The sequence below is a fragment of the Cebus imitator genome, unplaced genomic scaffold (assembly GCF_001604975.1).
Source record: "Cebus imitator isolate Cc_AM_T3 unplaced genomic scaffold, Cebus_imitator-1.0 Scaffold406, whole genome shotgun sequence".
In the NCBI taxonomy this organism is placed as follows: Eukaryota; Metazoa; Chordata; class Mammalia; order Primates; family Cebidae; genus Cebus; species Cebus imitator.
The window spans coordinates 2,109,386-2,122,193 of NW_016107721.1; the positions used below are offsets into that span (position 1 = coordinate 2,109,386).

The window sequence follows — 12,808 nt, forward strand, 5'->3', positions numbered from 1 at the left end:
GTTTTTAGTAGAGATGGGGTTTCACCATGTTGGCCAGGATGGTCTCGATCTCTTGACCTCGTAATCCGCCTGCCTCAGCCTCCCAAAGTGCTGGGATTACAGGCGTGAGCCACCATGCCTGGTGCCTGGCCTGTTTTACATATTTTTAATATATAGTTTTTTCTAAGAAATGGAGTCTTACTATGTTGCCCTGGCTGGTTGTGAACTCCTGGGCTCAAGTGATTCTCCTGCCCTGGCCTCTCAAAGTACTGAGATTACAGGTATGAGCCACCATGCCAGGCCTATTTTAAAAAATGATCATAGCCTCAGGGTCATGTAAACAAATATTAAAATATCTAATATTGGAGTAATGAGAGAATGGTCTAGAGAGGTTATTTGAAGAAATAATGGCTGAAAATTCCTCAATTTTAGCTAAAGATATAAATTTTTAGTTCAAGAAGTTCGGTGAACTTCAAGCAAAACATACAAAAATAAACAGCATATTTAGAAACACTACAGTCAAACTGTTAAAAACCAAAGATAAAGAGACAGTCTTCCAAGCAGCCAGAGAAAAATGACACATTCATATGGGGGAGTAATAATTTGAAGGATCTCAAAGATTCCATCAGAAATAAGAGAGGCTAAAAGACAATGGAACAACAGTTTTAAAATAATAAAAGAAAAAGTTGGCCAGGCGCTGTGGCTCACGCCTGTAATCCTAGCACTTTGGGAGGCTGAGTTGGGTGGATCACCTGAGGTCAGGAGTTCAAGATCAGCCTGGCCATGACGGTGAAACCCCATCAAAAAAAAAAAAAAAAAAAAAAAAAGCTATCAACTGAGAATTCCATATCCAGAAAAACAGCCCACAAGAATGAAGATGAGTTCCACTTCTACCTAGGACATAGAAAGCTACAAAGATCATTAATCCTATTCTAAAAATAAGAAAGTGTCATGTAAATGACAAAAGTATAACTTTCCTTCAACCCAGAACACTTAGTTCACAGGGCAAACAAATAGCCATAAATCCAAGAAATGAGAAGCTCCTTCAGGGAGCATTGATCTGGGAGCACTGACTCATTTGGGAAAAGCACAGGAAGAAGGAACAAAGAAGAAATGGAATAAACAGAAAATATCTAGAAAGGTGGTAGATTTAAATGAATACACAAATAATTACATCAACTATAAATGTTCCAGCTGCAACAATTAAAAGACACTGACAGGATAAAAAAGCAAGCCCCAAGTATGTATCATCCAAGAAATACACATTTAAAAAAAAAATAGGGTCTTGATCTGTTGCCCAGACTTGAGTGTGAGTCTTGGCTCACTGCAGCCTCAACTTCCAAGGGTCAAGTGATTCTTCCACCTCAGCCTCCCAAGTAGCTGGGCCTACAGGTGTGCATCACACCTGGCTAATTTTTGCACTTTTTTTTTTTTTTTTTTTTTTTTTAGGAACAGGTCTTACCACGTTGCCCAGGCTGGTCTTGAACTGCTAAGCTCAAGCATTACACCTGCCTCAGCCTCTCAAAGTGCTGGGATTACAGGCATGAGCCACCATGCCTGGCCAAGAAGTATACTTTAAATATAAATTATATATATGTTAAGAATAAAATAATGGATAAAGATATGCCATGCAAATACAAAGTTTTTAAAACCTAGAGTTGGCTGTCTAGATACCAAACAAAATAGACTTCAGAATAAGAAATATTACCAAGGATAAAGATGACTATTAAATAATAACTAAAAGGTCAATTCACAAAGACATCATAAAACCCCTATATATATGTGCACTTAAAAACATAGCTTCAAATACCAGAAGCAAACCTGATACAAATGAGAGAAGAAATAGACATATCCATAATAACAGTTTGAGAATTCAATATTTCTGTCTCAGTAATCAATTGAACAAGTTGGCAGAAAAGCAAAAAGGAAATACAAAACCTGAACAGCACCAGCAACTTGAGCTAACTGATGTCTACAGAACAATTCACACAACAACAAAATTCATGACAAAAATTTTAAAATTATTTGTATATAATAGCCATGAAAAGTTGGAAACTGAAATTAAAAACAGTTCCACTACAGTTTACAATAACAATTTATAGTATAAAAGTCAAGAAATAGTTTTAAATATAAAATATGTACATGATCTATGTGCTTGAAACCCCAAAACATTCATGAGAGAAATTAAAGAAGACCTAAATAAATCTAGAGGTAAACTTTTCATTGATTAGAAGACTCAATAATGTTAAGGTATCAGTTTTCTCCAAATTGATCTATAGGTTTGATGCAGTCCCAATCAAAATATTAGCAGTATATTTTTATAGAAACTGACAAGCTAATTCTCAAATTTATATGAATAAGCAGACAAGCTAGTATCACACACACACACACACACAAAACAATTAAAAAAAAGAATGTGGTTGTAAGGCAGGCATTACTTGATTTCAAAACTCATCATAAAGCCACAATAATTAGGAGAGTATAGTATTGGAGAGAGAATACATACATAGACCAATGGAACAGAATTTCAGCATAGGTGCAAAGGCAATTCACTGGAAGAAGGAGTTTCAATAAATCATGCTGGAACAACTGGACATCCAGGTACTAAAAAATAAGCCTTGGCACATACTTTGTATCTTATATACAGTTGATGCAAAATGGATCATAAACCTAAAAGCTAAAACTATAAAAATGTGTAGAATAAAACAGAAATAATAAAACTGAAAATAATCTTTGTGACCATTAGCCAGTCAAGGTTAATGAAGGCTCGGGAGGCTCAGGCAGGAGAACAGTGTGAGCCCACGAGTTTGAGGTTTGCAGTGAGCGGTGGTTGCCTTGAGCTGTGGTTATGTCACTGCACTCCAGCCTGGGTGACAGAGTAAGATCCTTTAAAAAAAAAAAAAAAAGTGCTAATAAAAAGAAAAAATGTTTGTTTTTGTGACTTTGGACAAGGTAAGGATTTCTTAGGATTTCCTAGACATAACACATGAAGCATAAACTATGACAGAAAAAAATTGATGTTAAACTTTATCAAAATGGAAAACTTTTGCTCTTTGAAACATACTGTTAAAAAAAGTCAAAAGACAATACAGAGACATCATAAGTTATTAGATAAGTTATAATTGATACACATTGAGATACCACTACATACTTATTTAAACCCACTTACCTTTTATGTCCATACTGAAGAATGGGGAGCAACAGGAATTTTCATACATTACTGATGAAAATGCATAATGGTACAGCCACTTTTGAAAACACTTCAGTAGTTTCTTACGTAGTTTAATATACACTTATCATACAATCCAGCAATCCCACGCCTAGGTATTTACCTAAGAGAAATGAAAACTCTTTTACACAAAAACCTTTATGTGAGCATTTTAGCATCTTTATTTATAATTAATAATTGCTAACAACTGAAAACAATTCAAATATCCTTCAACTCGTAAACAGACAAACTATGTTTTTTGTTTTTTCATTTTTGAGATGGAGTCTTGCTGCTGTCGGCATGGGCTGGAATGCAATGGCATGATCTAGGCCCACTGTAACCACTGCCTCCTGGGTTCCAGCAAATTCTCCTGCCTCAGCCTCCCAAGTAGCTAAGATTACAGGTGTCCACCACCATGCCCAGTTAATTTTTGTATTTTTTTTATTGTACTATAGGTTCTGGGGTACATGTGCAGATCATGCAGGACTGTTGCATAGCTACATATGTGGCAAGGTGGTTTGTTGCCTCCATCCCCCCGTTACCTATATCTGGCATTTCTCCCCAACCTCCCCACCTGCTGCTGTCCCTCCCCTAGCGCCCCCAATGAACTTCAGTGTGTGATGCTCCCCTCCCTGTGTCCATGTGTTCTCATTGTTCAACACCCACCTATGAGTGAGAACATGTGGTGTTTGATTTTCTGTCCTTGTGTCAGTTTGCTGAGAATGATGGTTTCCAGATTCATCCATGTCCCTACAAAGGACACAAACTCATCGTTTTTTATGGCTGCATAGTATTCCATGGTGTATATATGCCACATTTTCCTTGTCCAGTCTATCAATGATGGGCATTTGGGTTGGTTCCAGGTCTTTGCTAATTTTTGTATTTTTAGTAGACATAGGGTTTCACCTTGTTGGCCAGGCTGGTCTCGAACTCTTGACCTCAAGTGACCCAACCATCTTGGCCTCTCAAAGTGCTGGAGTTATATGCATGATCCACCACATCCAATCTATACTTTGATTATTTTTAAAAGTTGTGTGTGACCTTGCCCGTTTATCTGTTAGAATAACAGTGTTGTTTATGTTAATATATATTAACCCACTTCAGCCTCCCAAAATGATGGGATTACAGGCGTGAGCCACCACACCCAGTCAGCAAACTATGCTATAGCTACACAATGGAATACTACTTAGCAATAAAAAGGAACAACCTGCAGATACACACAACATGTATGATCCTCATATGTATTAAGCTCTTTGAACTAGGCCAGACTCAAAAGACTACAGACTATTTGATTTCATTTATATGACTCCATTCTGGAAATGGCAAAATTATGAGGACAGAGAACATCTCAGCAGCTTACAGGAGCTGGGGAGGGAGAAGTAGTTGACTTCATATGGTCATGATGGCAACTTGGGTATATTCTATATACTGATTACAGTAGTGTTTACATGACTATATGCATTTCACAAATCTCATAGGGTACACATAAGGTGTGAATTTATATTGCATGTAAATTGTATTGTACATTTGTATTGCATGTAAATTGTATTGTACCTCAGTAAACCTCGGTTTTAAAAAGATTGAGGGTAAAATAAAGATATCTTCAGATAAAAGAAAACCATGAAAATCCATTGCTGCAAATCTATACTATAAGCCATGTAAAAAGAAATTCTTTAGAATGAAGGTAAATGAAAGCAGATGTAAATTCAGATTTACAGGATGGAAGGAAGAGCATCGGAAATAGTAAATATGTGGGTAAGTGTAAAAGACTATTTTTTCCTCTGTATTCCTTTAAAATACAAACATAGTTTCAAGGAAATAAAAATGCCTTAATGTGAGATTTACAATGTGTGTAGATGCAGTACATATAAGAACATCAAGAGTGGGCCAAGAGCTTTAAAGGGACCTGTGCAGTTCCGATGTTTCTACATTTCACACAAACTGTTAAAATGTTAACTTTAAGCAGCCTGTAAGAGTTAAGGATGAGTACTGTAATCCCTATAGAGTGACCATTAAAAAATAAGACAATAAGATATAGATAAAAAGCCAATGTATACATTTGATCTGGTTTCGAAGGATGAAAAGATATGTAACAGGCACAAAAGAGAAAGTTATTTCAGGCAAAGGAAATAGTATATACTAAATTCCATTTAACTTACTTTTCTATTAGGAATTTCATAGTTCATATTTACATCATGAACCTCACAATTTTTGTACTTATGGTTTAAATATTATATCTCAGACTACAAAAAAGCCAATATATGAATTTGAATGGAATTCTAAAAAGGACCTAGAAGTGAATTTGGGAAGGAAGACCTTGCCCTAGGGATGGTCAAAGGCTCAGAGATGGGAGGAGATGATGGCAAGGCCCCATGGCTCAGTATCTGATTTGGTTAGGTCGGCTGAAAACACGTCTGTAATTCAAGACCATAGAGTGGAGCATGCTTTTCTTAACTGAAATTAAATGATGTAAATGCATTCAAAGTTTAAAGATAGATAGAAAGCAATTTGCTGGGCATGGTGGCTCACATCTGTAATTCCAGCACTTTGGGAGGCTGAGGTGGGTGGATCACTTGAGGTCAGGAGATCAAGACCAGCCACAGCCAACATGGTGGAACCCATCTCTACTAAAAATACAAACAACAACAACAACAAAAAAATTAGCTGGGCATTGTAGCATGTGCCTGTAATCCCAGGTATTCAGGAGGCTGACACAGGAGAATTGCTTGAACCCAGGAGGTGGAGGTTGCAGTGAGCCGAGATTATGCCACTGCACTCCAGCCTGGGCAGCACAGCAAGACTCCATCTAAAAAAAAATGTAGAAAGCAATTTGACAACATTTCAAAGACAGAACATAGTACAGGAAAGTAAGGCAGATCATTCAGGATGTCCTCAAATTGTAAATGCGTGGTTTCAGGTGTTTGTTTTAAATAGTTATCTGAAATTCAGAATAGTTATTTCATTAGAGACAGTGTTCTGAGTGGTGATTAGATTCCCTGGCCACAGAGGATAATGCCACGTTGCAACACATAACACATAAAATACCTAAATAATAACACTGAATAAGAATTGATTGCCTTGTACCTCAGATGGTGGAAACCCTGGAAGATTCTGAAGGGCTCTTCTGGCCACATTCAAAGTGAGATGTGAAGTCTTTAATTCGTTTTCTTTTTCACTTTAAACTTACAGCTTTTCCTTCACAACATGTCAGGATCTAGTGCTTAGCAGTTATGATATGATTAGTGTGATAGGTAGTGGTGTTTTGTGGGCCAAAAAAAAAAAAAAATGATGGAGAATAAGATTCTAAAGTTACTGAACTAAAATTGGAAAAGAGGTTTCCAGATGGTGTACCTTTACCTGTATTTGTGTGGAGGACATTAGCTGGCCTGGAATTTTCATTCCGTGACATGTAGAAATCAAAGGAGAGGCAGGAAGCACTTTTTAGATTCACTCTGTCCTGAGAGGGAAATGTATTGGGTTAGCCCCCAAGAGAACTCCCAGGAGGCCACCTGCATGACCACCACTCACCTGAAACAGATTTGTTGTTTAGAATAAGTTGAGAATGTGGTGGTAAAGGTAGAGAGAGAGTGAGAAGCGATGTACAATAGTTTGTTGTGGGGGATGTTTGAAAGATTAATCAGGCCAGGCGCAGTGGCTCATGCCTGTAATCCTAGCACTTTGAGAGGCCTAGACAGGCAGATCACCTGAGGTCAGGAGTTTGAGACCAGCCTGGCCAACATGGCTAAACCCCATCTCTACTAAAAATACAAAAATTAGTCAGGCGTGGTGGCACATGCCTGTAATCCCAGCTACTTGGGAGGCTGAGGCAGGAGAATTGCTCGAACCCAGGAGGTGTAGGTTGCAGTGAGCTGATAACTCGCCACTGTACTCCAGCCTGGGCAACAGAGTGAGACTCTGTCTCAAAAATGCTAGTAAGCAAGCAAGCAAGCAAGCAAGGTTAATGTATTATGAAAATTCTAGTAAAGAAGGTATCCACAAGGGATGGATTGAATTCATAAAACTGAAGACCGAATATGAATGGATGGAAAGCATGAACAAAAATCGTAAGAGCAAAGATATAAAAGCAAGAGTGAGAGGGAATGAATGAATGAATGAATGGTGAAAACATTAGATTTGATGAGGAGAATTGTCCCTGATCCTCTATTCCCATTGTCTTTGTCCACAGGCTAATCATTATTTCCATAATGACCTTCTAGCCAGGGGCCCTTCATGTTGGCTCAACTCCCTCCAAATCCATCTTTCATATTCATAAGATTGTAACATTAATCTCCCTGGAGCAACTGCTTCACTATGTCACTCTCTTGATAGAATCCTGCCATCCCTTCTACTGTTATCAAGTTAGAACTTGTCTGTTTCCCTTAGCGGAGGCTCCACAGTCTGATGCAAGCTGGTTTCTTATATCTTCTTAAACCACAACATTCCTGTCCCTCTTCATTTGTTCACATGATGCTCCTAAACCACCTTCCCTATATTCCTCTTTATCACATGCATTGACATCTTCACTTCTGCCATCCATCCATCCTCTGCACAAACGTTTACTGAGCACCTACTACATGACAATGGGAACTCACATCATGCAGGGGCTCACAACCTCAGAGGATATGAACCCATGACAACCAATCTGAGAAAGCCCTCACGTGCTACGTACTGACTATCATGAAAGCATGGAGAAGAAAGGTGTGAACTGCAAGACCCAGGAAAGATTTAACTTGGGAGGTAATATTTGCTCTGGATTTCGAAGGATGAAAAGATACTTAACAGGTATTTAAGGCAAAGGAAATAGTATATACTAAACTCCACCTAGCTTACTTTTCCATTCTTAGGACTTCTGTAGTTCATACTTACATTATGAACCTCACAATTTTAGTACTTACGGTTTAAACATTATTATGTCTCAGACTATAAACTTCTTGAGGCCAGTCTCTATACAGTTCTTCTTTTGAATCTTCAACCCCTAGCATAGTGCTGAGCATTGGGCACACAGTAAGGATCATGAAGATATTGACAGATGAATCTAATACTCTATGAACATTTATGGGTTTCTTAGTTTTTACAAGTAAAGGAAAGAAGCTAATACCTGTTGGCCACTGACTACATACCAGGCTTTACGTTAAAGCTTTACATGCATTTCTTCATTCAGAGAAATTTATCAGACAGTGGGATGTTTTTGGAAGATGAAGGTATTAGGAAAAGCAGATTAACATAGACTTCAATATAATGAATCAGGAAAGATTGAAGAGGATTCCTCAGATGGAATCTGATCACTCACTAGGTTGTGAGGGGGAAGGAGAGAGAGAAGACATTTTGCTCTTGAAACCTCTCTTTTTATGAGTACCCAGTGGGTATATCATGCCACTGGCTAGTAATGATATCCATGCTTTATTGATTGCATTGTGCTGGCATTTATCAGGAAACTCTTCTTAAAAGAGGCAATGTGACAGTTGAGACAGCAGGATCTTTTGAGTCCAGTGAAACTTCTCCACCCTGATTCTGCATGTTACTAAGCATGTGATATTAGGCAAGTTTCTTTTCCCTTTTTTTTTTTTTGAGACAGAGTCCCACTCTGTTGCCAGGCTGGAGTGTAATGGTATGATCTTGGCTCACCACAACCTCCGACTCCCTGATTCAAGCTATTCTCCTGACTCAGCCTCCCGAGTAGCTAGGATTACAGGCACCTGCCACTGCGCCCAGCTAATTTTTGTATTTTTAGTAGAGACGGGGTTTCACCATGTTGGTCAGGATCTCCTGACCTTGTGATCCACCCGCCTTGGCCTCCCAAAATGCTGGGATTATAGGCGTGAGCCATCGTGCCCGGCCTAGGCAAGTTTCTTAAGCTCTTGAAATTTTAAATTTCCTTAGCTATAAAATGGATACAATACCAGCTACCTCATAAGATATTAGATATAAATTGCCTAGCATACAAAAACGCTCAATAAGCCTCCCTTCCTTATTCTGCTTTCTCCCTATGTACAACCTATTAGACCTGAAAAATCTGGAAGTACTAGCCATGACCAATAAATAAGAAGTGCTTTTCTTTGGCAATATCCTATATCGCAAAAATTTTGTTTTCTCAAATGTCAAGTCCTGTTGATATTGTAGTGTCAGTTATTCGACATATGCTTGGAAGACTAACATTGTTTATAGATGCTTCAGTTTGCACACCTAAAAAAAAAAAATCCAGATAGAGAAATTGTCATTCCTTAATCATGAAGAACATCAACACAAGTTCCGAAATTCAGAGCTCCCTGGTTTCAATTCTTTTGCTTAAGTCACTAAATCACCTTTCTTCCCTCAATGCCAAAAAAGAAGTGTTTGTATAGAAGGAAATTAATATTCTCTTTCTCAGTTTCACCAAGAAGTACATTTATTATATGTTCAACAAAGTTGTATTCACTTTTCCAACTGAAAAACATTTAAGGGATTTCATCATATTTTGAGAAATTATTCATCAATCAGAGATTTAGCAGCCACCAAAAAGGACTCCACAATTAATCTTTTATAACATGGGTGTGACTTATAATCTCTACACTAAAAAAATTATTAAATGTAAGGGAAAACTGTTCATAGACCATAATATTTCTTGGCAAAGAAAAACTGCTTTGTGTTTTTAAAGATATGGTTGAGAATTTAAATGAAAGCTACATGCTTGAAATTAGTGCCAGATGCAACACAATTCAAGCACAATTCGCTAGCTGCATCAGATATTTCACTATGATTTAGTAAAAGGTATCCAACAATTCTACGTTTCATAGAAATTTCACAAATACAAGTATTTCATTCACAAAATGCATGGCTTGGCAGGCTTCCAGGGCAGGAATTTGCTGGAAGGAAGGTAAATTTATTGATTACCATAAATCAAAGGACTGACATTTTCCCTAGAAAACTGGCAAAACAATAATCAGAAACTGAAGGTCTTACAACCAGAGAAGAAAAGTCTGAGCTATTATTTACATTTATTATAGGCATCCAGTAATATGATAAACAATTAGGTAGTTAAGAATTCTCAAATCAGCATTGAGAAACTTAATTTTAAAATGTTAGATATTTTTGAAGTAGGATTTTCCAAAAACCTTTGCTATGAAATCTGGTGTTTGTAAATCTTTGTAGTAGTTATAATTATATGCCACCTCTATACTTTACATTTATTAATATATGCACTAAATAGTGAGCATCCTTTAATGGGCTATATATAGAAACAATCCAGATCTTTTTTTTTTTTTTTTTTTTTTTTTTTTTTGAGATGGAGTTTTGCTCCTATCGTCTAGGTTGGAATGCAGTGGCGCAATCTCAGCTCACTGCAACCTCTGCCTCCCAGGTTCAAGCTTTCTCGTGCCTCAGCCAACTGAGTAGCTGGGATTACTGGCGTGTGCCATCACGCCCCAAAACTTATAGTTATACAAAATATAAGTTTTGCATTTTTACTAGAGATGGTGTTTCACCATGTTGGCCAGGCTGGTCCTGAACTCTTGACCTCAAGTGATCTGCCCTCCTCGGCCTCCCAAACTGCTGAGATTAAATGTGTGAGCCACTGTGCCTGGCCCCAGATCATCTTAAACATGCAAAAATTAATTCCTTCCTACCCCATGCCTCAGTTCTTCCCCCTCTGCTATCTCTTTTCCCATTCTGGTCACATTTCCATCATCAGCAATTGTTATGAACTGAATGTTTGTGCACCCCTAAAATTCCTATCTTGACGCCATAACCCACGGTGTGGCTGTATTTGGAGATGTGGCCTCTAAGGCAGTAATTAAGGTTAAATAAGGTCAGAATGGTAGAACCCTGATCCAACAGGATTAGTGTCCTTTTAAATACAGAGAGGAGACAAGGGAGAGCTTCCCCAACTGTGCACACAAAGAAGAGGTGATGGGAGCACAATAAGGCACGGGTGGCTGCCTACCAGGCAAGAGAAGAGGCCTCAAAATGAAACCGACTTTGCTGGCATCTTGATCTTAGACTTTCCAGCATCTAGAATTGTGAGAAATAAACTCCTGTTGCCTAAGCTACCCTGTCTGTAGTATTTTGCTATAACAGCCTGAGTAGGTGAAGAACAATTAAGAGGCCTAATGCAGTTATAACAGCACTCCCAGGCACACCTTTCTGTTAACCGTTTAACTTTTTAAAGATTTGGATTCAAGGAAAATCCTATTGAGAAGCTGAAGAGATTTGGCCAAAAGAGATTTATACAGATCCTTAACTCATTCAGCCTTGCTTCTACTTTAGACTCACAGACTGTGAACAGGAAAAGGGACCTCATCGATCCAAACTTGATTCAGGTTTTACTATGATTCTGGGGTTATAGAAAACTGCTCTCTAAACTTGGTGCATCTTCTGGAAGATGTTGGAGGTGAGATGGTGTAGTGGATAGTTAAGTAATAGGATTAGCCATCTGTTGATGCAAAACTGAGATATATTACTGAGTGCAACGCAAAATTTTATACATGTTTAGCCTGCTTTGAAGAAAGACATTATTGGTAATGTTAACAGCAAAAAAAAGCTAAGATTGAAAATTAGTGTGGGCCAGGTAACATGTTAAAGGCTTTATGTGTACGGTAGCCTTCCTTATCCACAGGAAATACCTTCCAATAGCTGCCTGAATCCTGGAATAATGGTGAACTCCATATATAATTTTTCAATCTGATAACCAAGTTGGCTACTAAGAGACTAAGAACCTGGTGGCATAACAACATACATATGCAGGACAAAGCGATGATTCACACTGCAGGAGGTTCCATCAGGACAGCCAGAATGGGCTTGCAATTAAACATCTGAATTGTTCATTTCTGGAATTTTCCACTTAATGTGTTTGGACCTGGGTTGACCCCAGGTAATTGAAATTATGCTAAGAGAAGCCACAGATGAGGGAAGCCTAGTGTATTTTCTTTCTTTTTTTCTTTTTTTTTTTTTTGCTTTTGAAACAGGGCCTGGCTCTGTTGCCCAGTCTTTTATTATACAATCATCACAAAATTAGCAAATAGGCACACTTAATCTTATTCTTATTATAAAACACTATTTCAGAAAATGAAAATATTTCTAAAACAGCCCTATTCCCATCCCTATCACACGGGATATTTTATTTTCTTCACAGTACTTTTCTCGTTTTGTTTTTTTTTTTCCTTATTTTCTATGCTCCCCAAGCACCCACTTCAGGGCATAACACACTGTCTGCCACAAAAAAGAAAAAAGTTGGATCAAGCACCCTGGACTCCTTCACCAGATGGTAAGCGCCACGAGAGCAGGAGTCTGCCCGTTTTCCGCTAACCAGGGATTGGCAGGGTGTCTGGCACAAAGTGGGCGCCCAATAAGTAGGCGAAGAAAGAAAGAAAGAAAGAAAAAAAAATTATATATACATACATATATATATATATATATATATATATATATATATATATATATATATATATATAAAACGGAAGAGAGGGAGGGGAAAGGATGAATGAATGAAAACGTTTACAGAAGGGCCTAAAAAGAAAGCACTCTCCAAGAGTCTCCCTCCCGGTGGCATCAACTCTCAGTTCGGGGTCTGTGTCAGCCCTTTCCTCGCCTAGACGCAGTCGCCTACAGCAAGGAATGAAGAAAGAACAAAGTCTTTAAAATAACGCT

At 38.1% G+C, this 12,808-nt stretch overlaps 1 long non-coding RNA gene across 6 annotated transcripts in view; it reads right to left on the bottom strand.

Moving 5' to 3' along the window:
• The window catches only part of LOC108289597, a 148,820-nt gene that overhangs the window by 135,551 nt on the left and 461 nt on the right, over positions 1 to 12,808 (bottom strand). The window lies entirely within an intron of this gene.